The 22,106-nt window shown below is 46.9% G+C and overlaps 1 protein-coding gene across 2 annotated transcripts in view; it reads left to right on the top strand.

Annotated features, from left to right (window-relative positions):
• The first annotated feature begins 3,737 nt into the window (after positions 1-3,737).
• The window catches only part of WASF2 (WASP family member 2), a 94,130-nt gene continuing 75,761 nt past the window's right edge, over positions 3,738-22,106 (top strand). The window contains exon 1 of one of the 2 annotated variants that reach the window (XM_003891418.4): positions 3,738-3,935. The gene's annotated coding sequence lies outside the window, so the exon portion shown is untranslated. Of the gene's footprint in view, positions 3,936-4,291; positions 4,386-22,106 lie in introns of those variants that run through there. The other variant, XM_021938207.2, reaches the window with a different exon arrangement.

Raw genomic sequence — 22,106 nt, 5'->3', positions numbered from 1 at the left:
GGGTTTCACTGCGTTAGCCAGGATGGTCTCGATCTCCTGACCTCATGATCTGCCTGTCTCGGCCTCCCAAAGTGCTGGGATTACAGGCTTGAGCCACCACGCCCGGCCAAAGCTTGCATTCTTTCAGGGACTATGAGAAAAGTACAGAGACCCTTGATGAACAGCACCACTTTATTTGTTTATTTATTATGTTTTTAAATAAATGAGATGGGGATCTTACTTTGTTGCCCAGGCTGGTCTCAAACCCCTGGCCTCAAGTGATCTTCCACCAGCTCCCAAAGTGCTGGGATTGGTGCCAAAGCTGAGTTTCCTCCCCTGTAACATCCTCACTCATTCATTAACAACCATGATACTTTCCTTGGTGGCCCACAGGACCTGAGTGCTCCACCCTTCCTCCCCACTGCCACTATTCCCATTGGTTTCCATGCCTTTCCACACCCTTTCCCTTGGCCTGCGACACTTTTCCCGACCTCTAGTTTATTCAAGAACCCCAGGCCAGGTGTGGTGGCTCATGCCCGTAATCCCAGCACTATGGGAGGCCAAGGCAGGTGGATCACTTGAGATCAGGAGTTTGAGACCAGCCAGGGCCACATGGTGAAACCCCGTCTCTACTAAACGTACAAAAATTAGCTGGGTGTGGTGGCACATGCCTGTAATCCCAGCAACTCAGGAGGCTGAGGCACAAGAATCGCTTGAACCCGGGAGGTGGAGGTTGCAGTGAGCCGAGATTGTGTCACTGCACTCCAGCCTGGGTTGTAGCCTGGGTAACAGAGCAAGACTCATCTCCTAAAAAAAGAGCAAATGAACCCCCATTCATTAACTCACCTCAGACATCATCTCTTCAGGAAAGTCTCCTTTGACCCCACCCCATCCCCTGACATTCACTCTCATAAACACATTGCACTTTACCTTCTGCTTCCTTATCTCAGTTTCTGTTTTTGATTTGTCTGATCATTTGGTTAACAACTTTCTTCCTTCCCAGACTTTAAACTCCATGAGGGTCTGAGTCTGTTTTGCTTGCTATTGTAGCTACGCCACTGTCAGGCTGCCCTCGATGTGGGTGCTTAATAATTTTTCACTGAATGGATGAATCCATGAATGAATAAATAGCTACCAGGCACTTTATATACATGACTCATTAATGCCACAATTAACTCATTGAATCCTCACAACTGCCCTTTTGTAATCATTTCAGAGAAGAAGTAGGTGAGGCTCAGAGAGCTAGAGAGTGGTGGCGCTAGGACTCGATCTCAGGTCTGCCTAACCCCAAAGCCACTGCCTTCGGCACAGCTGCCTCCCAGCACCCAACAGCCACAGCCAGGATTTAAATAGTCCTCGGTTGTCAGACCACATGTCCCAGTTTGAGCCTGGAGGACACCAATTCGGATGGCACCAGGGCCCTGCTGGCACCACCCCCTTGGCTGTCTCTGCCCTTCTGAAGTCTTAGGCTGCTTCCCCTCCCACTCCCTTCTTGGCCTCCTTCCTTTCCAGGGAGGGAAAAGGACTAGGAATTACAGCCAAGCAGCTCTTCTGGGAAAAACAATCCTGTGGTGAAAAGAGGCCTGTTCTGAGAGCAGAGAAACCTGGATTTAAGTCCTGGCATGGAGGCAGCCCTGCTGAGGGCTCACAGTGGCATCACTGCCCCCCTCTGAGCCTCTCCATCCTCATTTGAGATTCTGCGTAGGTTCTCGACCCATCTGTCACCCCCTTTTCACGTCCTGACTCCTCGGACCCCAGAAACAGCCTGGGCACACCCCTAGTGTCACTTTTCTTCAGGAACCCTGATGGTTAACAATAGCTGGGGGGTGGCCTGTGCCCAAGTCTATGTTGATCAGAGAGATGAGGGACTGGCCTGGCACCCTTAAGACCTTTCCTGGAATGCTAAAGGGATGCGTGAGGGAAGAGTGCGGGGGGGCGAGGGGAGGGAAGTCATTCTCATATGATAATAGGCCTGAAAAGGGAGAAATACTGGAATGGAAACCAAAAGATACAGGTTTGAGTTCCAGGGTTGTTTCAAATTCCCTGGAGGACCCTGGGTAAGTCATGCAACTTCAGGAAGACTCAGTTTTCTCTTCTGCAAAAACGAGGGTAATAATCTGCCTTACAGAGTTGCCCTAGAGAACGAAGTGAGGTATCTTTGCTAACGTGTGAATTTGTCACATTTCTATCTAGCTGCGGCCTTTTTTTTTTTTTTTTTTTTTTAGACTCGTTCTGTCTCCCAGGCTGGAGTGCAGTGGCATGACATCGGCTTACTGCAACATCCAACACCCAGGTTCAAGCGATTCTCCTGCCTCCCAAGTAGCTGGGATCATAGATGCGCACCACCACGCCCAGCTAATTTTTGCGTTAATAGAGGCAGGGTTTCTTTTTTTTCTTTTTTTGAGACAGAGTTTTGCCCTTGTTGCCCAGGCTGGAGTGCAATGGCGTGATCTCGGCTCACCGAAACCTTCATCTCCCGGGTTCAAGAGATTCTCCTGCCTCAGCCTTCCGAGTAGCTGGGATTACAGGCATGGGACACCATGCCCGGCTAATTTTTTGTATTTTTAGTAGAGACCGGATTTCACCATGTTGGCCAGGCTGGTTTCAACCACCCGACCTCAGGTGATCCTCCTAGAGGCGGGATTTCACTTAGCCAGGCTGGTCTTGAACTCATGACCTCAAGTAATCCACCCGCCTCGGCCTCCCAAAGTGTTGGGATTACAGGCATGAGCCACCGCGCCGGGCCTTTTTTTTTTTTTTGAGACGGGGTTTCGCTCTAGTTTCCTAGGCTGGAGTGCAATGGCGTGATCTCCGCTCACTGCAACCTCCGCCTCTCGGCGGAGAATTCAAGCGATTCTCCTGCCTCAACCTCCTGAGTAGCTGGGATTACAGGCATGCGCCACCACGGCTGGCTAATTTTGTATTTTTAGTAGAGACGGGGGTTTCTCCAAGTTGGTCAGGCTGGTCTTGATTTCCCGACCTCAGGTGATCCGCCCGCCTCGACCTCCCAAAGCGCTGGGATTACAGGCCAGAGCCACCGCGCCCGGCCAGCTGCAGCCTTTTATAATCAACAAGACGAGCATATTCCCCACTCATGCATGAATCCTCAACAAACACTCCCGCATGTGAAGCACAGACGACTGCTCCTATTTTGCAGAAGGACAAACTGAGACCCAGATAAATTCTGGAAGATGTCTAAGGTCGCAGAGTGAAGTGGCTCAACCAGGGATCCGCTCACTTTGACCATGCCTTTTCAGTACTATCCCCCATTCCCAGCACCCGGGCCTCGCCCCACATGGACAGTGCAGGGCGGGCTAAAGCTTGTGACTCACTCTCCCCACCCTACTTTCTGCCCCGGCTGAGACCGGAGTGAAGGGACAACACCATCTGCAACTTGAGGGGTGTCCACAGAAAGTTTACGGGCTTGGCCCCTTCCTTTCGCCAAATATAGCGGTTCTTTGAAGGCTAACAAGAAGAATTCATCTTTCAACACACTTTGTACGAGGTTTTACACTCTCTTCGGTGAGTTTTCCCTACTTTGAACTTAGGAGTCCGTTTGCCTTAATCTCTGCCCCCCCACTTCACTTGGTTTGCACCCCGCTGTTTACTCGGATTGCGGAAGTCGCCCGGGTGGAGCTCCGGGGAGGGTACCCGTGAGTACGTCTTTTGCGTAGTTATTTAACTGGCATTTTACTCAGGCCAATGGAATGCCCCGAAGCCCCGGGTCGGTTGGGCAGTGAACCAATCAGGGCCATTGGCGGGGTGTGGCTGCGTCCCAGGGCGGGGAATACCGTAATGGCGGACACGGACCGGGCGAGCGCAGCTGGGGGCGTAGCGCGCTGAGGGGGGTCTGGCCGTGTGGCAGCCCGCGAGGCGGTCCGCCGGAGCACACTCTGTGCGGAGACTGTGCGGCCGGCCGGCCTTTCCTGTCGCTGACGGCGACTGCGGGAGGCCAGGTGAGCAACAAGTCCCCTTGGGTAGACCCCGCCGGGAGGCGCGGGCCCCGGCCGGGCCGCTCCTCCCGAGCCGCAGGGTTCCGGGGGAGTGGGTGCAGCGACTCTCACTGCGGAGTGGCAGAGGCTGGGCGAGTGGTCAGCGCGGGGTGGTGTCTTAGTCCACCCCACCCCCTCAGGGAGGGAGGGAGTGACCCGGAGTCCCCTTCGGAAACTTGGAGGGGTCCGCAAGTCTGAGGGACTACGAGTGTCCCGACCTGACCTGGTTCTGCCATCAGCTCCCTGTGTGATCTTGAGCAAGTCACTTTCCTCTCTAGGCCTTAGTTTCCCCATGTGTAAAACGAGGGTTTCGTCGGCAGATGTATGTACAGGAGTTGGGTCCCAGCTGTTGTCTGAGATCTTGGACAAGTTCTTCCCCAGGCTGAGCCTCAGTTTCCATCTCTGGACCACGAAGTAACTGAGGTGCTCGTTGAGGCCCCGACCTGCTAAATATTGAGGAGCGGGAGGAGGGCACTGTGTGTGTGTGTGTGTAAGAGTGCGTGTGGGTGTGTGCGCGTACAGGATGGTCTGCAGAGTAAGGAGGAGAGTTGTCTAAAGGGGCTCTTCCAAGGAGGACGTGAGTGCTACCCAGACCATGATGGGGTGAGTTGGGGTCCTCTTGGTTCTCCAGGAATGCTAGAGCCTCTGAGAGGGGAAGTTTTAATACGGTTGTCCATAGAACCAGAGAAGAGGAAGGACTCCTTGGAGCCCCTTGGGGCTCTGATTGGAATTTAGGCCCAGAAATCAGGAGGGTTAGAAGGAGGAGGAAGAACTTTTATGGCAGCCCTACTAGGTGCCAACCCTCGCTTAGGCCTGTGAACTTTTACAGTGACCCTTGAGAATTTACACATAAGGAAACTAAGTTTCAGAGGAGTTAAGTAACTTGCCCAAGGTCACACAGTAAAGGGCAGAGGTTACTTAACTAAATTGTTTCCTCTCAGAATCTCTAGGCAAGGGGGAAGTCACTGCCCACTTAAAAGATAGTGTTAGGGAAGTTTGCCTTGTTGCAAATGGGGGCAGAGGTCTGGCCCCAGGTATGTGATTTGACTTCTGGCATGGGGACAGTCTTGATCTCTGGAAGGTTAATTATAAGTCCAGCCCCTTTATCCAGTCTGTAAGTTGGAAAGAACTATTTGTAAGTCGTAAAAGTCACTTTGAAGTGTGTCAGATCCTCAGAGAGCTCCATTTGAATCCTGGTGGGGTTGCCTGTAGAAGAAAGTTCAGCAGCTGTTGGTGTGTAGACTAGACTTTGGTTCAGGGTGGTGCCAGCCCATTCACTTTTCTCCTCCATCAGAGGGCCACATTTTCTTGGGATGGGAGAAATTTCCCATTTTTTAGTTCAAATTTCTTTGGATTTCTTGGGGTGAAAGGTTCAATAGCCCGCCTCTGATTAAGCTTAATACCCCTTTCTTTGTGCAACCTGTTATTTGACTTCTAATGAGTGAAGATTGTGGATCTGAGGTAGGTGGTAGTTGGGTACAATAACTTGCTGCCCTTAATTTTTCCAAACCTCAGAGCTTTTGATTAATCAGAATGGTAGGAATGGCTATGGGTATTGTTCTCATATGTGAATGGTGGAGAAGAAAACTGGAAGAGGAAGTTGCTGAGAAAAAGGGCGTTTCTTAGCAGTGGAGCCAGTATGTATTTCTTTGTTTGAAATTCTAAAACCAGAAAAGCAGCAACTAAAGGAGGAAGGAAGGAAAGAACTGTGAAACTCTTTTTCCCGTTCAAATATCTTTAAGGACTGTTCCTGTCTCTAGCCATGTCCCAGGCTCTACTTTCATAGAAAATGTCAATTGTAATTTGTTCAGAGTTTTCTTCTAGAATGAAATAATTTTAAATCTTAAAACCTCTGAGAATAATTGTTTAAAAATCAGAGCATTTTATTGAGTAAGTTATTTACAGTGGATTATTCTTTTTCTCAGCATATTACTAATTTGGTCTTATATAAAAAATATATAATATATAATAAAAATATATAATATAAAATAAATATATATAAATATAAATATGTAACATATACTATATATTATAAATAATATATGAATTTATATATAATACATAACTATGTCATATATCATAAAATATATAATATAAAAAATTTATATATAATATATAAATATATATTATATATAAAATATATATAAAACTTATAGTATATAATATATAATACATATATATAAAAATATATGTATTATATATAACAAATATATATATATATATCTGTCACCCAGGCTGGAACGCAGTGGTGTGATCTCGGCTCACTGCAACCTTTGCCTCCCGGGTTTGAGCGATTCTCCTGCCTCAGCCTCCCAAGTATCTGGGACTACAGGCATGCAACCCCACGCCTGGCTAATTTTTGTATTTTTTAGTAGAGATGGGGTTTTGCCATGTTGGCCAGGCTGGTCTCAAACTCCTGACCTCAGTTGATCTACCTGCTGCGGCCTCCCGAAGTGCTGGGATTACAGGCGTGAGCTGCCGCGCCCGACTGAGTCTTTGGCTGTATTTTAACTGTGATTTCTTTTTTTTTTTTATTTTATATAATTTGAGACGGAGTCTCGCTCTGTCGCCCAGGCTGGAGTGCAGTGGCGCGATCTCCGCTCACTGCAACCTCCGCCTCCCGGGTTCACGCCATACTCCTGCCTCAGCCTCCCGAGTAGCTGGGACTACAGGCGCCCGCTACCTCGCCCGGCTAGTTCTTTTGTATTTTTGTAGTAGAGACGGGGTTTCACCGTGTTAGCCAGGATGGTCTCGATCTCCTGACCTCGTGATCCACCCGTCTCGGCCTCCCAAAGTGCTGGGATTACAGGCTTGAGCCACCGCGCCCGGCCTTAACTGTGATTTCAACCTAAGGAATTGATTTAGATATTACAGGATGCAAATATCACCATCACTTGAAAAACACATAATAATGTGTTTGACTTTTGACACGTTAAGTCTTTTTTTTTCTTTTTTTCTCTTTTGAGACAGAATCTTGCTCTGTTGCCCAGGCTGGAGTGCAGAGTGATCTCAGCTCACTGCAAGCTCCGCCTCCTGGGTTCATGCTATTCTTCTGCCTCAGCCTCCTGAGTAGCTGGGACTACAGGCGCCCGCCACCACGCCCAGCTAATTTTTTGTATTTTTAGTAGAGATGGGGTTTCACCGTGTTAGCCTGGATGGTCTCCATCTCCTGACCTCGGGATCCGCCCGCTTCGGCCTCCCAAAGTGCTGGGATTACAGACGTGAGCCTCCGCGTCTGGCCTGACATGTTAAGTCTTTTTATGCTTTATTTTCCAGGGTTGTGTGTACATGATAGTTGTGAAGACCCTGAATTTATTGCACGTGAAGCTCTATTAATACATTAATTCTCAATGTGTTGTATTTTCTGTAAAATAATTAGTCTTACTTGGTATACCAGTTCACAGTACCTTATTCAAAATCCTTGGCGCCAAAAAAAAAGTTATTGGGACCAAATGTATATCCGAATTTAAAAATTTTTGGATTTTTGGGTTTTGGAAAATAAATATGATACTATGTGTTATGTAATACCCCAGAGAGGTCAGGGCAGCACTTTTTAAATCAGATGCATTATTCTTTCTGTAGTAAAATGTCTGGATGTTCATACTAACTGGGATAAATAAATACTGCACTATTATTAGCCTTAAGTCATTTCTTGTCAGGTTTTGCCTCCAAATGAATAATGAAAAACCTATTTTTCACAGCCTTTGAATTTTGGAGATAAAGTGAAGGGATTTTAGATCTCTATAGGAAAAACTTACATGACAGGCCGGGCATGGTGGCTCAAGCCTGTAATCCCAGCACTTTGGGAGGCCAAGGCGGGCAGATCACGAGGTCAGGAGTTCAAGACCAGCCTGACCAACATGGTGAAACCCCGTCTCTACTAAAAATACAAAAATTAGCCGGGTGTGGTGGCGCCCGCCTGTAATCCCAGCTATTCAGGAGGCTGAAGCAGGAGAATCACTTGAACCCAGGAGGTGGAGGTTGCAGTGAGCTGAGATCACACTACTGTACTCTAGCCTGGGAGACAGAGCGAGACTCTGTCTCAAAAAAACAAACAAAATTACATGATAACAAGAGCAATTACAAGGAAAAATATTGTATAGCCCAGCTAATTTCAAAGTCATGGGTCCTAAAAATAATATTACATAGAAGACACCTTTTTTTGTTTCTGTCATACAGAAATCTTACTGTGATTAAAATGTGCCTGATAAGCATTTTTCCTTAAGTATCACAATTTATCTTTTAATATCTTCACTGGTCTCTGAAATGTTAGAATGACACCCTCCACCTCTTTTATTTTTAATTTTTAAATTTTTATTTCTTTCTTTTTTTTTTTTTTTTTTTGAGACGGAGTCTCGCTGTGTCGCCCAGGCTGGAGTGCAGTGGCGCGATCTCGGCTCACTGCAAGCTCCGCCTCCCGGGTTCACGCCATTCTCCCGCCTCAGCCTCCGAGTAGCTGGGACTACAGGCGCCCGCCACCACGCCCGGCTAGTTTTTTGTATTTTTAGTAGAGACGGGGTTTCACCATGTTAGCCAGGATGGTCTCGATCTCCTGACCTCGTGATCCACCCGCCTCGGCCTCCCAAAGTGCTGGGATTACAGGCTTGAGCCACCGCGCCCGGCCTTTTTTTTTTTTTTGAGACGGAGTCTTGCTCTGTTGCCCAGGTTGGAGTGCAGTGGCCAGATCTCAGCTCACTACAAGCTCCGCCTCCCGGGTTTACGCCATTCTCCTGCCTCAGCCTCCCGAGTAGCTGGGACTACAGGCGCCCGCCACCTCGCCCGGCTGGTTCTTTGTACTTTTTAGTAGAGACGGGGTTTCACCGGGTTAGCCAGGATGGTCTCGATCTCCTGACCTCGTGATTCGCCCGTCTCGGCCTCCCAAAGTGCTGGGATTACAGGCTTGAGCCACCGCGCCCGGCCAAATTTTTATTTCTTTTATTTTCTTTTTTTCTTTTTTTAAACAGTAGAGATGGGCTTTCGAAATGTTGTCCAGGCTGGTCTCAAACTTCTGGCCTCAAGTGTTCTTCCCACCTTGACCTCCCAAAGTGTTGAGATTACAGGTGTGAGACTTCACGCCCTGCCCCCACCTCTTAAATAGTAATTTGTAGGGTCTTTGCTCATCATTTTTTTTTGTGTAGCATTTAAGAGAATTGTACTTTTTGCATATAATTCAGAGAAAAACAAATCAAATGCAGATCTGTAGATTCATGTTTGCCAATTTTTTTTTTTTTTTTTTTTTGATACGGAGTTTCGCTCTTGTTGCCTAGGCTGGAGTACAATGGTGCAGTCTCGGCTCACTGCAACCTCTGCCTCTTGGGTTCAAACGATTCTCCTGCCTCAGCCTCCTGAGTAGGTGGGATTACAGGCATCTGCCACCACGCCCGGCTAATTTTTGTATTCTTCAAGTTGGCCAGACTGGTCCCAAATTCTTGACCTCAGATGATCCACCCACCTCGGCTTCCCAAAGTGCTGGGATTACAGGCATTAGCCACCGCGCGTGGCCATGTTTGCCAAATTTTAAAGCTGATTTTTTTCCTTTAGAGTATTCTTTTTTTTTGAGACGGAGTCTCGCTCTGTCGTCCAGACTGGAGTGTAGCGGCACGATCTTGGCTCACTGCAACCTCCACCTCCCGGGTTCACGCCATTCTCCTGCCTCAGCCTCCTGAGCAGCTGGGACTACAGGTGCCGCCACCATGCCCAGCAAATTTTTTTTTTTTTGTATTTTTAGTAGAGACAGGGTTTCACCTTGTTAGCCAGGATGGTCTTGATCTCCTGACCTCGTGATCCGCCTGCCTCGGCCTCCCAAAGTGCTGGGATTACAGGTGTGAGCCACCGTACCCAGCCTAGATAGTATGAGGTAAAAACTGTGGATGGGATTTGGGTCAAAATTTTGTTTACTTTTAATTTATGAAACGTCCACAATTTGCACATCTTGGTGTAAGGAGTTTACTAAAATACATTTAATTTTGAGTATTTTTATTTTAAGTGTATGCTATATGAGAAACTTCTGTTTACCAGCCATATGAATTTGGGTGGTTTCTTTAAATGGCCAAGGGCCTCTACTAGCACATTTTCAATAACTCAGGCTACTCTTAGTTTTCTCGGACATCTCTACTGTAGAGTGAGATGGACTGGTATTGTTGGAGGATGAAGAATTATTTTTTCTCTTTAGAAGAAAGCCCCATGACAGCATGGATTTATGGAATTCTGTCCTTTAAGAAACCACGTAGTTGCCTGGTTTGAGGGCCTGAATTCATCTACCTACTTGGGGTGGCTCCATAGTTCCTAAGAATGGTACCTTCACTGTCTTGGAGATACAAGGGATGAGAAACTGTATCCAGAGTTGCAGGAGTATGATTGGACTTGGGAATGGGAAAAATTATTATTGTTATTATTTGAGACAGGGTCTCACTCTGTTGCCCTGGCTCGAGTGCAGTGGCAGTATCACAGCTCATTCACTGCAGCCTCAACCTCCTGGCCGGGCGCGGTGGCTCAAGCCTGTAATCCCAGCACTTTGGGAGGCCGAGACGGGTGGATCACGAGGTCAGGAGATCGAGACCATCCTGGCTAACACGGTGAAACCCCGTCTCTACTAAGAAATACAAAAAAGTAGCCGGGCGAGGTGGCGGGCGCCTGTAGTCCCAGCTACTCGGGAGGCTGAGGCTGGAGAATGGCGTGAACCCAGGAGGCGGAGCTTGCAGTGAGCTGAGATCCGGCCACTGCACTCTAGCCTGGGCGACAGAGCGAGACTCCGTCTCAAAAACAAACAAACAAACAAAAAAAAAAAACAAAAAAAAAAACCTCCTACGCTCAAGCAGTCCTCCTCTTGCCTTAGCCTTTCAAATAGCTGAGACTATAGGTGCGCGCTACTATGCCCACCTAATTTTTAAGATTTTTTAGAGATGAGGTCTCACTATGTTGCACAGGCTGGTCTTAAACTGAGCTCAAGCCATCCTGCTGCCTTGGCCCCCTAAAGTGCTGGGATTACAGGCATAAGCATAAGCCACCATGCCCAGACCCCTCACCCCCTTTTTTTTGTTGTTACATGAGATGGAATCTCACTCTGCCGCCCATGCTGGAGTGTGGTGGCGTGATCTGGGCTCACTGTAACCTCTGCCTCCTGCGTTCAAGGGATTCTACTGCCTCAGCCTCCCTAGTAGCAGCTGGGATTACAGGTATGCGCCACTATGCCTGGCTAATTTTGGTTTTTTGTTTTTTTTTCCGAGACGGAGTTTTGCTCTTGCTGCCCAGGCTGGAACAATGGCACGATCTCGGCTCACTGCAACTTCTGCCTTCCAGGTTCAAGGCGAGTCTCCTGCCTTAGCCTCCCGAGTAGCTGGGATTACAGGCATGTGACACCATGCCTGGCTAATTTTTGTGTTTTTAGTAGAGATGGGGTTTCACTGTGTTGGTCAGGCTGTTCTTGAACTCCTGACCTCAGGTTATCTGCCCGCCTCAGCCTCCCAAATTGCTGGGATTACAGGCGTGAGCCACTACGCTTGACCTAATTTTGTATTTTTAGTACAGACGGGGTTTCACCATGTTCACCAGGCTGATCTTGAACTCTTGACCTTAAGTGATTTGCCCACTTCGGCCTTCCAAAGTACTGGGATTACAGGTGTGAGATGCTAATAATGCTTTAATTATGGCCTCTGTATTGTGCTTCATTCTTGTGTGCTCCTCTTCCATTTCATGGTCAGACCAGGAATACTTAAGCAGCATCCTTGGTCTCTACTCACTGGATGACTGGATGCCAGTAGCACCCCCCTGCGCCAGTTGTGATAACCAGAAATGTCTCCAGATATTGTCTCTTTTATCCTGGGGGGATAGATTTCCCCCTGTTGAGAGCTACTGTATCAATAGGGGTAGAAGTGGTAGAACAATAGAGGAAAGTGATTATAGATGTCCTCAAGTGCATGTTCTCCTTTTTCTCCTTTTTTCTGGTTATGCAATTCCTGTCTCTGACTTTGGATAAGAAAATGAGAAAAATCAGGAGGTGACCACTTAAAAATAGCCCCATTATTTTTATTCTGTTCAAATTTTATTTTATTTGGTTTAAATATATTAGAGCAGGGCAGATAGCTGAATTATTTATGCAGATCTATGTAAATTTAATTTCTACCACTGATTAATATTAGATGGAGTAAAGAACTACTGGAATATTATTACCTACCTTGCATGAAAGACTGTTTCTCAGAAAAGCTCATAGCTGAAAAGTTGAACACCTAAAGGATAACCAGCATTGCTTATATAAAGAACATGCCAGAACTTGTCAGGATTCTTTGCTAATTTTTGAGCTTCATGGCTAAGATGTATCTCTTGATGTCCCTGCATAGACACTTTATAACTCCAAAAAGCATGTTTAGAATGGGCATGCTTTTCTAAGCTCAGTATTTTTTATGACAGGCGGATTGGTCAAGGCAGTGGTCCTTGGTTCCTCTGGGCATTCATAAATTAATGACAAGGTAGTGGTAACATTTGAAGACTTAATTCTCTTTTGGCCAACTCTATACAATATAACATTATAATCATTCATGTCTTAGTCACCATTAAGGTAAAGTTGAATGAGTGTTTTTTCCCCATTCTGTTTGAAATTATGAATGGTACTTTACAGAATTCAAATGTATAGTTATGAATAGTATCTCAGAATAGTTACCATTTATGCAAATGAAACACACTTCCTAACTTAGAAACCAAACAGAATTGAATTAGAAAAGAGAAGAATAGAAACAAGAATTGTTGAATGCTTGCTGAAGAAATAATGTTCAGATATAGAAGCATCTCAGAAAAATTTGCTTTTCATCATGATTTCCACAAACTAATAAACAATTTGAGATTGATAGGAGACGCTATTAAACTGCCTGTGATATTTCTTTTCAAGCTCTGTTTTTCTTTCTGGTAAAATACGGAGAAGTCTGAGATGTACTCTCAGCTGTAAGATTAATTCCATTTGAACAAAATAGTTTCTTTTTTTTTCTTTTTTTTTTGAGACGGAGTCTTGCTCTGTCGCCCAGGCTGGAGTGCAATGGCCCGATGATCTTAGCTCACTGCAGCCTCTGCGCAAGCCCTCCCCACCCACCGCGGGCTCAAGCGATTCTCCTGCCTCTGCCTCCTGAGCTGAGTAGCTGGGATTACAGGTGCCCCACGCCTGGCTAATTTTTGTATTTTTAGTAGAGACGGGGTTTTGTCACGTTGACCAGGCTGGTCTTGAACTCCTGGCCTCAAGTGATCCGCCCACCTCTGCTTCCCAAAGTGCTGGGATTACAGGCGTGAGCCACTGTGCGTGGCCCCAAGTTGTTTATTTTGAGAATACAGAAGGCCTTTTGAGAAAAAGCAGTGGTTTGACTCATTTCCAATTTGAGTGAATATGTGTATGTGTATACACACATGCATTATTTTTTTTTCATACGGAGTCTCCCTCTGTTGCCCAGGATGGAGTGCAGTGGTACGATCTCAGCTTACTGCAACCTCTGCCTCCCAGGTTCAAGTGATTCTTCTGCCTCAGCCTCCTAAGCAGCTGGGACTACAGGCGCATGCCACCATGCCTGGCTAATTTTTTTTTTTTAGTAGAGACCAGGTTTCACCTTGTTAGCTGGGATGGTCTCAATCTCCTGACCTCCATACATGCATTTTTGTTTTGTTTTTTTTTTTTTTGAGACGGAGTCTTGCTCTGTTGCCCAGGCTGGAGTGCAGTGGCCGGATCTCAGCTCACTGCAAGCTCCGCCTCCTGGGTTTACGCCATTCTCCTGCCTCAGCCTCCCGAGTAGCTGGGACTACAGGCGCCCGCCACCTCGCCCGGCTAATGTTTTGTATTTTTTAGTAGAGACGGGGTTTCACCGTGTTAGCCAGGATGGTCTCGATCTTCTGACCTCGTGATCCGCCCGTCTCGGCCTCCCAAAGTGCTGGGATTACAGGCTTGAGCCACCGCGCCCGGCCTGTTTTTTTTTTTTTTTTGTGAGACGGAATCTCACTCTGTCGCCTAGGCTGGAGTGTAGTGGCGCGATCTCGGCCCACCGCAAGCTCTGCCTCCCGGGTTCACGCCGTTCTCCTGCCTCAGCCTCCCAAGTAGCTGTGACTACAGGCGCCCGCCACAACAACCCGGCTAAATTTTTGTATTTTTAGTAGAGATGGGGTTTCACCATGTTATCCCAGATGGTCTCGATCTCCTGACCTCGTGATCCACCCGCCTTGGCATCCCAAAGTGTTGGGATTACAGGTGTGAGCCACCGCGGCCAGCCTTACTTTATTTTTATTTTATTTTATTTTTTTTGAGAGGGAGTCTCATTCTGTTTCCAGGCTGGAGTGCAGTGGTAGGATCTCAGCTCATTGTAACCTCTGCCTCCCGGGTTCAAGCGATTCTCGTGCCTTAGCCCTCTTGAGTAGCTGGGATTACAGGTGCCTGCCACCACACTTGGCTAATTTTTGTATTTTAGTAGAGCCGGCACTTCACCGTGTTGGCCAGGCTGATCTTGAACTCCTGACCTCAAGTGATCTGCCCACCTTGGCCTCCTAAAGTGCTGGGATTACAGGCATGAGCCTCCACTCCCGGCCATAGTACTCAGTTTTAAAAGTTTGCTCTTTTTTTTTTTTTTCTTTTTTTTTTTTTTGAGAAAGAGTCTCACTCTGTCACCTGGGCTGGAGTACAGTGGTGCGATCTCGGCTCACTGCAAGCTGCACTTACCGGGTTCATGCCATTCTCCTGCCTCAGCCTCCTGAGTAGCTGGGACTACAGGCGCCCGCCACCATGCCCGGCTAAGTTTTTGTATTTTTAGTAGAGATGGGGTTTCACCGTGTTAGCCAGGATGGTCTCGATCTCCTGAGCTTGTGATCCGCCCGCCTCGGCCTCCTGGGATTACAGGTGTGAGCCACTGTGCCTGGCAAAAAGTTTGCTCTTAAATCAGGTCTTGAGAAATTTTGTTTAACTGTGTAGAAGAAGGTTTTGGGTCATGCCTATTGATACTCCTTTTCATTCACAATTGGGAACTATAAGTGAATTTCCCTTTGTAGAATATTGATAGTCTTTAAAGAATAGTATTTCTGAATACCAAACACATCTGTGGAATTATGAGAATTAGAAGACTAACTTCTTCCCTCTCTTTACTTTTAAAGTTCCTTCAGCATTCATTGGATGGAAATTTGCAAAGCACAGTGCTCCACTTTGTTGTATTCCATTACAGTTAGTCCCTAGCACTTGAGATATGTTAGTAGCTACATTTTTTTTTTTTTTGAGACAGAGTCTTGCTCTTGTCACCCAGGCTAGAATGTAGTGGCGCCATCTCGGCTCACTGCAGCCTCTGCCTCCCTCGTTCCAGTGATTCTCCTGCCTCAGCCTCCTGAGGCTGAGACAAACCACAACTACTAATTTGCTTATTCTTACATCATATACTAGGATTATAAGCATGTGCCACCACATCCAGCTAATTTTTGTATTTTTAGTAGAAACGGGGTTTCACCATATTGGCCAGACTGGTCTTAAACTCCTGACCTCAGGTGATCCACCTGCCTCAGCCTCCCAAGATTTTTTTTTTTTTTTTGAGATGGAATCTCACTCTGTCGCCTACCCTGGGGTGCAGTGGCGCAGTCTCGGCTCACTGCAACCTCTGCCTCCTGGGTTCAAGCAATTCTCTTGCCTCAGCCTCCCGAATAGCTGGGATTACAGGTGCCTGCCACCACGCCTGGCTAATTTTTTGTGTTTTTAGTAGAGACGGGGTTTCACCGTGTTGGCTAGGGTGGTCTCGAACTCCTGACCTCGTGAGCCACCTGCCTTGGCCTCCCAAAGTGCTGGGATTACAGGCGTGAGCCACCATGCCCGGCCCTAGCCAAGATTTTTAGAGGTAAAACTTACATACAGTGAGATAGAAGTATATAATTAGATAAGTTTTTACAAATATAAACACCTATGCAGCCAACACCCACATCAAGAAACAGAACATTTTGGCTGGGCGCGGTGGCTTACACCTGTAATCCCAGCACTTCGGGAGGCTGAGGCGGGTGGATCACCTGAGGCTGGGAATTGGAGACCAGCCTGACCAACGTGGAGAAACCCCGTCTCTACTAAAAATACAAAAAATTATCTGGGTGTGGTGGCGGATGCCTGTAATCCCAGCTATTCGGGAGGCTGAGGCAGGAGACTCGCTTGAACCAGGGAGGCAGAGTTTGCAGTGAGCCGAGATCAGGCCATTGCACTCCAGCCTGGGCAACAAGAGCGAAACTCCATCTCAAAAAAAGAAATACAACATTTTTATAACCCTCCAAAGTTCCCTCCTTCCAGTTCCCCTTCCAGTCAATCTTCACCATTTTATAGGCAACCAATGTTCTGATTTCTGTCCCCACATATTAAATTTACCTGTTCTTGAATCATACAGTATGCACACTTTTGTGTCTGACTTTTTCTGTTCAACATAAAGTTTTTCACATTTGTCCATGTTGATGGGTATATGAACCCAACTCCTTTGATGCGTGTCTAGAGTTCTTTCCAACAAACCGCAGCTACTAATTTGCTTATTCTTACATCATATCCCTTTTTTTTTTTTTTTTTTGCTTTGGTATTTGCATGAAATTTATTTTCCACTTCTTTCTTTCTTTTTGAATTCTTTTTGGAGGCAGAGTCTTCCCTCTGTCCCCCAGGCTGGAGTGCAGTTTCAGGATCTCTGCTCGCTGCAACATCCACCTCCCGGATTCAAGCAGTTCTTCTGCCTCAGCCTTCCAAGTCTCTTTTTAGTAGAGACGGGGTTTCAGCATGTTGGCCAGGTTGGTCTTGAACTCCTGGTTTCAAGTGATCTACCTGCCTCAGCCTCCCAAAGTGCTGGGATTACAGGCGTGAGCCACCATGCCCGGCCTGCCTCCCATTTCTGATATCCTGGATTTATTTATTTAAAAAATCTCTTTAAAGTTACAGAAGTAATACTTGCTCATTGCAACAGATTATTTTTTATTTTTTGAGACGAAGTCTCGCTCTGTCACCCAGGCTGGAGTGCAGTGGCATGATCTCTGCTCACTGCAACTTCTACCTCCCTGGTTCAAGTGATTCTCCTGCCTCAGCCCCTCGAGTAGCTGGGACTAAAGGCATGTGTCACCACGCCCAGCTAATTTATATATTTTTAATAGAGATGGGATTTCGCCATGTTGGCCAGGCTGGTGTCAGATTTCTGGCCTCATGTGATCTGCCAGCCTCAGCCTCCCAAAGTGCTGGGATTACAGGCATGAGCCACCATGCCCAGTCATTGCCACAGATTATATAATCAGAAGTGAATAAAGAGTGAAAGTTTCCTGAGATTTGTTTTTGTTTCTGCCTTTTCCCAATTATGAAAATAATGAGTGTTCTTTGTAAAAAAAAAAAAAAAAAATTAAAAAAAAAGATAATATGAAGCAGAAAATAGGTATCAGTCATTATCCTACCAGTTAGCATTTTGATACATTTTCCTCTCTCCCAGAACTTTGTTTACTACAGCTGAGAACATAGTTCAGGGATTTTTAGGTTTCTCTTTTTGTTAGGTTTGTCACCTCCTCATTAATCAGTTAATGTTATTTCAGTGTTCATACTTTGGGCCACCCTAAATCTGACTAGCTGCTGGTGCCATGGCTGGCTTGGCCTAATGGGGCACTTCTTTTTTTTTTTTTTTTGAGACAGAGTCTTTATCACCCAGGCTGGAGTGCAGTGGCGTGATCCTCTGCTCACTGCAACCTCCGCCTCCTGGGTTCAAGTGATTCTCCTGCTTCAGCCTCCTAAGTAGCTGGGATTAAAGGCACCTGCCATCATGCCTGGGTAATTTTTGTATTTTTAGTAGAGACGGGGTTTCGCCATGTTGGCCAGGCTGGTCTCGAACTCCTGACCTCAGGTGATTCACCCGCCTCGGCCTCCCAAAGTGCTGGGATTGGAGGTGTGAGCCACCGTGCCCGGCAATTGGGCACTTTTTTTTTAACATTTACTGTACACTCCTTTGGCTGGGTGTGGTGGCTCATGCCTGTAATCCCAGCACTTTGGGAGGCCAAGGAGGGCAGATTGCTTGAGGCCAAGAATTTGAGACCAGCCTGACCAACATGGTGAAACCCCATCTGTTTGAAAAAATACAAGGCCGGGCGCGGTGGCTCAAGCCTGTAATCCCAGCACTTTGGGAGGCCGAAACGGGCAGATTACGAGGTAAGGAGATCGAGACCATCCTGGCTAACACGGTGAAACCCCGTCTCTACTAAAAAACACAAAAAACTAGCCGGGAGAGGTGGCGGGCGCCTATAGTCCCAGCTGCTTGGGAGGCTGAGGCAGGAGAATGGCTTAAACCCAGGAGGCGAAGGTTTCAGTGAGCCAAGGTCGCGCCATTGCACTCCAGCCTGGGAGAAAAGAGCGAAATTCCATTTCAAAAAAAGAAAAAAGATAAACCTAAGCACTTAAAATTTTAGGAGTTTGATTCAAGAATCAGGCAGTGCCAGACGGCGGGTGGTTTGGAGCCCAAGGGGAAAGCTTGTATAAGGTGCACACCGAAGCAAGGCAAAGAAAGCATTTGAGGCCGGGCGCGGTGGCTCAAGCCTGTAATCCCAGCACTTTGGGAGGCCGAAACGGGCAGATTACGAGGTCAGGAGATCGAGACCATCCTGGCTAACACGGTGAAACCCCGTCTCTACTAAAAAAAATACAAAAAACTAGCCAGGCGAGATGGCGAGCGCCTGTAGTCCCAGCTACTCGGGAGGCTGAGGCAGGAGAATGGCGTAAACCCAGGAGGCGGAGCTTGCAGTGAGCTGAGATCCGGCCACTGCACTCCAGCCTGGGCGAGAGAGCGAGACTCCGTCTCAAAAAAAAAAAAAAAAAAGAAAAAATACAAAAATTAGCCGTGTATGGTGGTGTGGCTACTCAGAAGGCTGAGGCACGAGAATCGCTTGAGTTTGAACCTGGGAGGCAGAGGTTGCAGTGCGCTGAGATCATGCTACTGCACTCCAGCCTGGGTGACAGAGTGAGACTCTGTCTCAAAAAAAACACAGGCCGGGCGCGGTGGCTCAAGCCTGTAATCCCAGCACTTTGGGAGGCCGAGACGGGCGGATCACGAGGTCAGGAGATCGAGACCATCCTGGCGAACACGGTGAAACCCCGTCTCTACTAAAAAAAAAATACAAAAAACTAGCCGGGCGAGGCGGCGGGCGCCTGTAGTCCCAGCTACTCGGGAGGCTGAGGCAGGAGAATGGCGTAAACCCAGGAGGCGGAGCTTGCAGTGAGCTGAGATCCGGCCACTGCACTCCAGCCCGGGTGACAGAGCCAGACTCCGTCTCAAAAAAAAAAAAAACAAAAACAAAAAAAACACAAAAACCAAAACCATTTAGTGTACACTCTTTTATCACGTACCTCATTCTTGCATACCCACCACTCAACATTTCTTGTAGAATAGGAGACAGTATTGTTCCATGGTTAAGAGTATAGATTCTGGAGTCAGACCATCTGGGTTCAGTTGTGGGCTTCTCCACTTACACTAGCTCTGTAGCCTTAGGTAAATGATACATACAGCCTCTCGTAGCTTCAGAGATCTCATCTGTAAAATGGAGACCTATCTCATATTGTAAAATATAGAGCATATATCAGAGGCGTGTTGGAACTATTATGTGATATTACTTAGTCCAGTGCTCAATAAGTGTTAACAGTTGTTATAATTAAGAAATGGCATATTTGGTTAGAACATCATCTACCTAATCCAGAATTCTACCTTTTTTTTTTTTTTTTGAAACAGAGTCTTGCTCTGTCACCCAGGCTCTAGTACAGTGGCATGATCATAGCTCACTGCAGCCTCGAATTCCTGGACTGAGGTGATCCTCCTGCCTTGGCCTCCTGAATAGCTGAGACCACAGGTGCCTGCTATTGCACCTGGCTAATTTTTTTTTTTTTTGAGATAGAGTTTTGCTCTTGTTGCCCAGACTGCAGTGCAATGGTGCAATCTTGACTCTTTACAACCTCCGCCTCTCAGGTTCAAGCGATTCTCCTGCCTCAGCCTCCTGAGTAGCTGGGACTGCAGGTGTGCGTCATCAAGCCCAGGTAATTTTTTGTATTTTTAGCAGAGACGAGGCTTCACCATGTTGGCCAGGCTGGTCTTGAACTCCTGATCTCAGGTGATCCGGCCTCCCAAAGTGCTGAGATTACAGGTATGGGCCACTGCGCCTGGCCACATCTGGCTAATTTTTATATTATTTGTAGAAACAGCATCTCCCTATGTTGCCCAGGCTTGTCTTGAACTCCTGGGCTCAAGCAATCCTCCCACCTTGGCCTCCCAAAGTGCTGGGAATATAGACATGAGCCACCACACCCAGCCTTTGTGTATTCATGGTTAACCAGCTGAACTCAAGTTGGATGATTCCAATTTTGCTGGCAACATCGAAAGCATAGTCAGGAGCTGGTCAAACATATGCTGTCTTCCATTCTGATCAGGGTGTTGACTTTGACCACTTCAGTGTTGTAGAGCTTCTTCACAGCCTGTTTGATCTGGTGCTTGTTGGTCTTGACATCTACAATGAAAGTAAGTGTGTTGTCTGTCTTCTTCATGGCAGACTCAGTGGTGAGATGATGGCATAGGGTTCAAGTTTGTTTCCCCTGGGGGTGCTCTTCTGAGGATATTTGGGCTCTCTCTGGAGCTGCAGTGTCTTGGGCCACCAAAAGGTAGGTAACGTGTGGATCTTGTTTTCTTGTGTGTGGCTGTGGATGCCTTTTAGCATCGCCTTCTTGGCCTTCAAAGACTGCTTTGGCTTTGGCTTTGGAAGGGGCAGGAGCTTCCTTCTTCCCCTTTGGTGCCATCTTGGTTAAAAGGCAGAATTCTACTTCTTAAAACCTTCCAAAGGGTTGTTTGAAGGGAAGGCATGAAAATGTTCAACTTCAAAATTCAGGCCTGTGTTGCCCCAAATTGACAATTTCTCTTATGGGAATGTCACCTATGAATTTATGCTATTTTTGAATTTTTTTTTCTTACATTCTGTACTCCCCACCTGAGTAATGAGTGCTATGCTGTACTGTACTTCTTGTTTTTTTTCTTTTTTCTTTTTTTTTTTGAGACGGAGTCTCACTTTGCTGCCCAGGCTGGAGTACAGTGGCACAATCTGGGCTCACTGCAACCTCTGCCTCCCTGGTTCAAGCAATTCTTCTGCCTCAGCCTCCCAAGTAGCTGGAATTACAGGCATGCACCACCACACCTGGCTATTTTTTGTATTTTTAGTAGAGACAGGGTTTCACCATGTTTGCCAGGCTGGTCTCGAACTCCTGACCTCAGGTGATCTGCTTGCCTTGGCCTCCCAAAGTGCTAGGATTATAGGCATAAGCCACCGTGTCCGGCCTATACTATTTCTTATATATACTAGATTGGGTAGTAAACCATTATTTTTTATGGGTTCTGATACAAGCAATAGCTACTATATAGTGAATATATACTCTGTGCCAGGCAATGTGCACATCTTCATCTTCACAGCAATCCTTCAAATTAGTTGTTACTTACTGGTAAAAGAGGCACAACAAAATTAAGTAACTGCCTGTGGTCACATAGCTAAGCCTACTGGGACTAGAATTCAGAATCCCCATTTCTCTGATTTTAAAACCTGGGCTTAAGAAATTCTTTTTAAATGTATTTCTTGGCCAGGCGTGGTAGCTCACACCTGTAATCCCAGCACTTTGGGAGGCCAAGGCAGGAGGATTACTTTACCTCAGGAGTTTGAGACCATCCTGGGCAACATAGCAAGGCCCTGTCTGTAATTAAAAAAATAAATAAATATACTTCTTTCTTTTTCTTTCTTTCCTTCCTCCTCCTCCTCCTCCTCATTCTTCTTCTTCCTCCTTCCTCCTCGCTTTTTTTTTTTTTTTTTTGAGACTGAGTCTGGCTCTGTCGCCCAGGCTGGAGTGCAGTGGCCGGATCTCAGCTCACTGCAAGCTCCGCCTCCCGGGTTTACGCCATTCTCCTGTCTCAGCCTCCGGAGTAGCTGGGACCACAGGCGCCCGCCACCTCGCCCGGCTAGTTTTTTGTATTTTTTAGTAGAGACGGGGTTTCACCGTGTTAGCCAGGATGGTCTCGATCTCCTGACCTCGTGATCAGCCCGTCTTGGCCTCCCAAAGTGCTGGGATTACAAGTTACTCATTTTTGTAACACCACCTGGGTTATCACTGGGAGACAAGGAGGCAAC

The sequence above is a fragment of the Papio anubis genome, chromosome 1, assembly GCF_008728515.1.
Source record: "Papio anubis isolate 15944 chromosome 1, Panubis1.0, whole genome shotgun sequence".
Lineage (NCBI taxonomy): Eukaryota > Metazoa > Chordata > Mammalia > Primates > Cercopithecidae > Papio > Papio anubis.
This window is presented reverse-complemented; position numbering and strand designations above follow the sequence as displayed.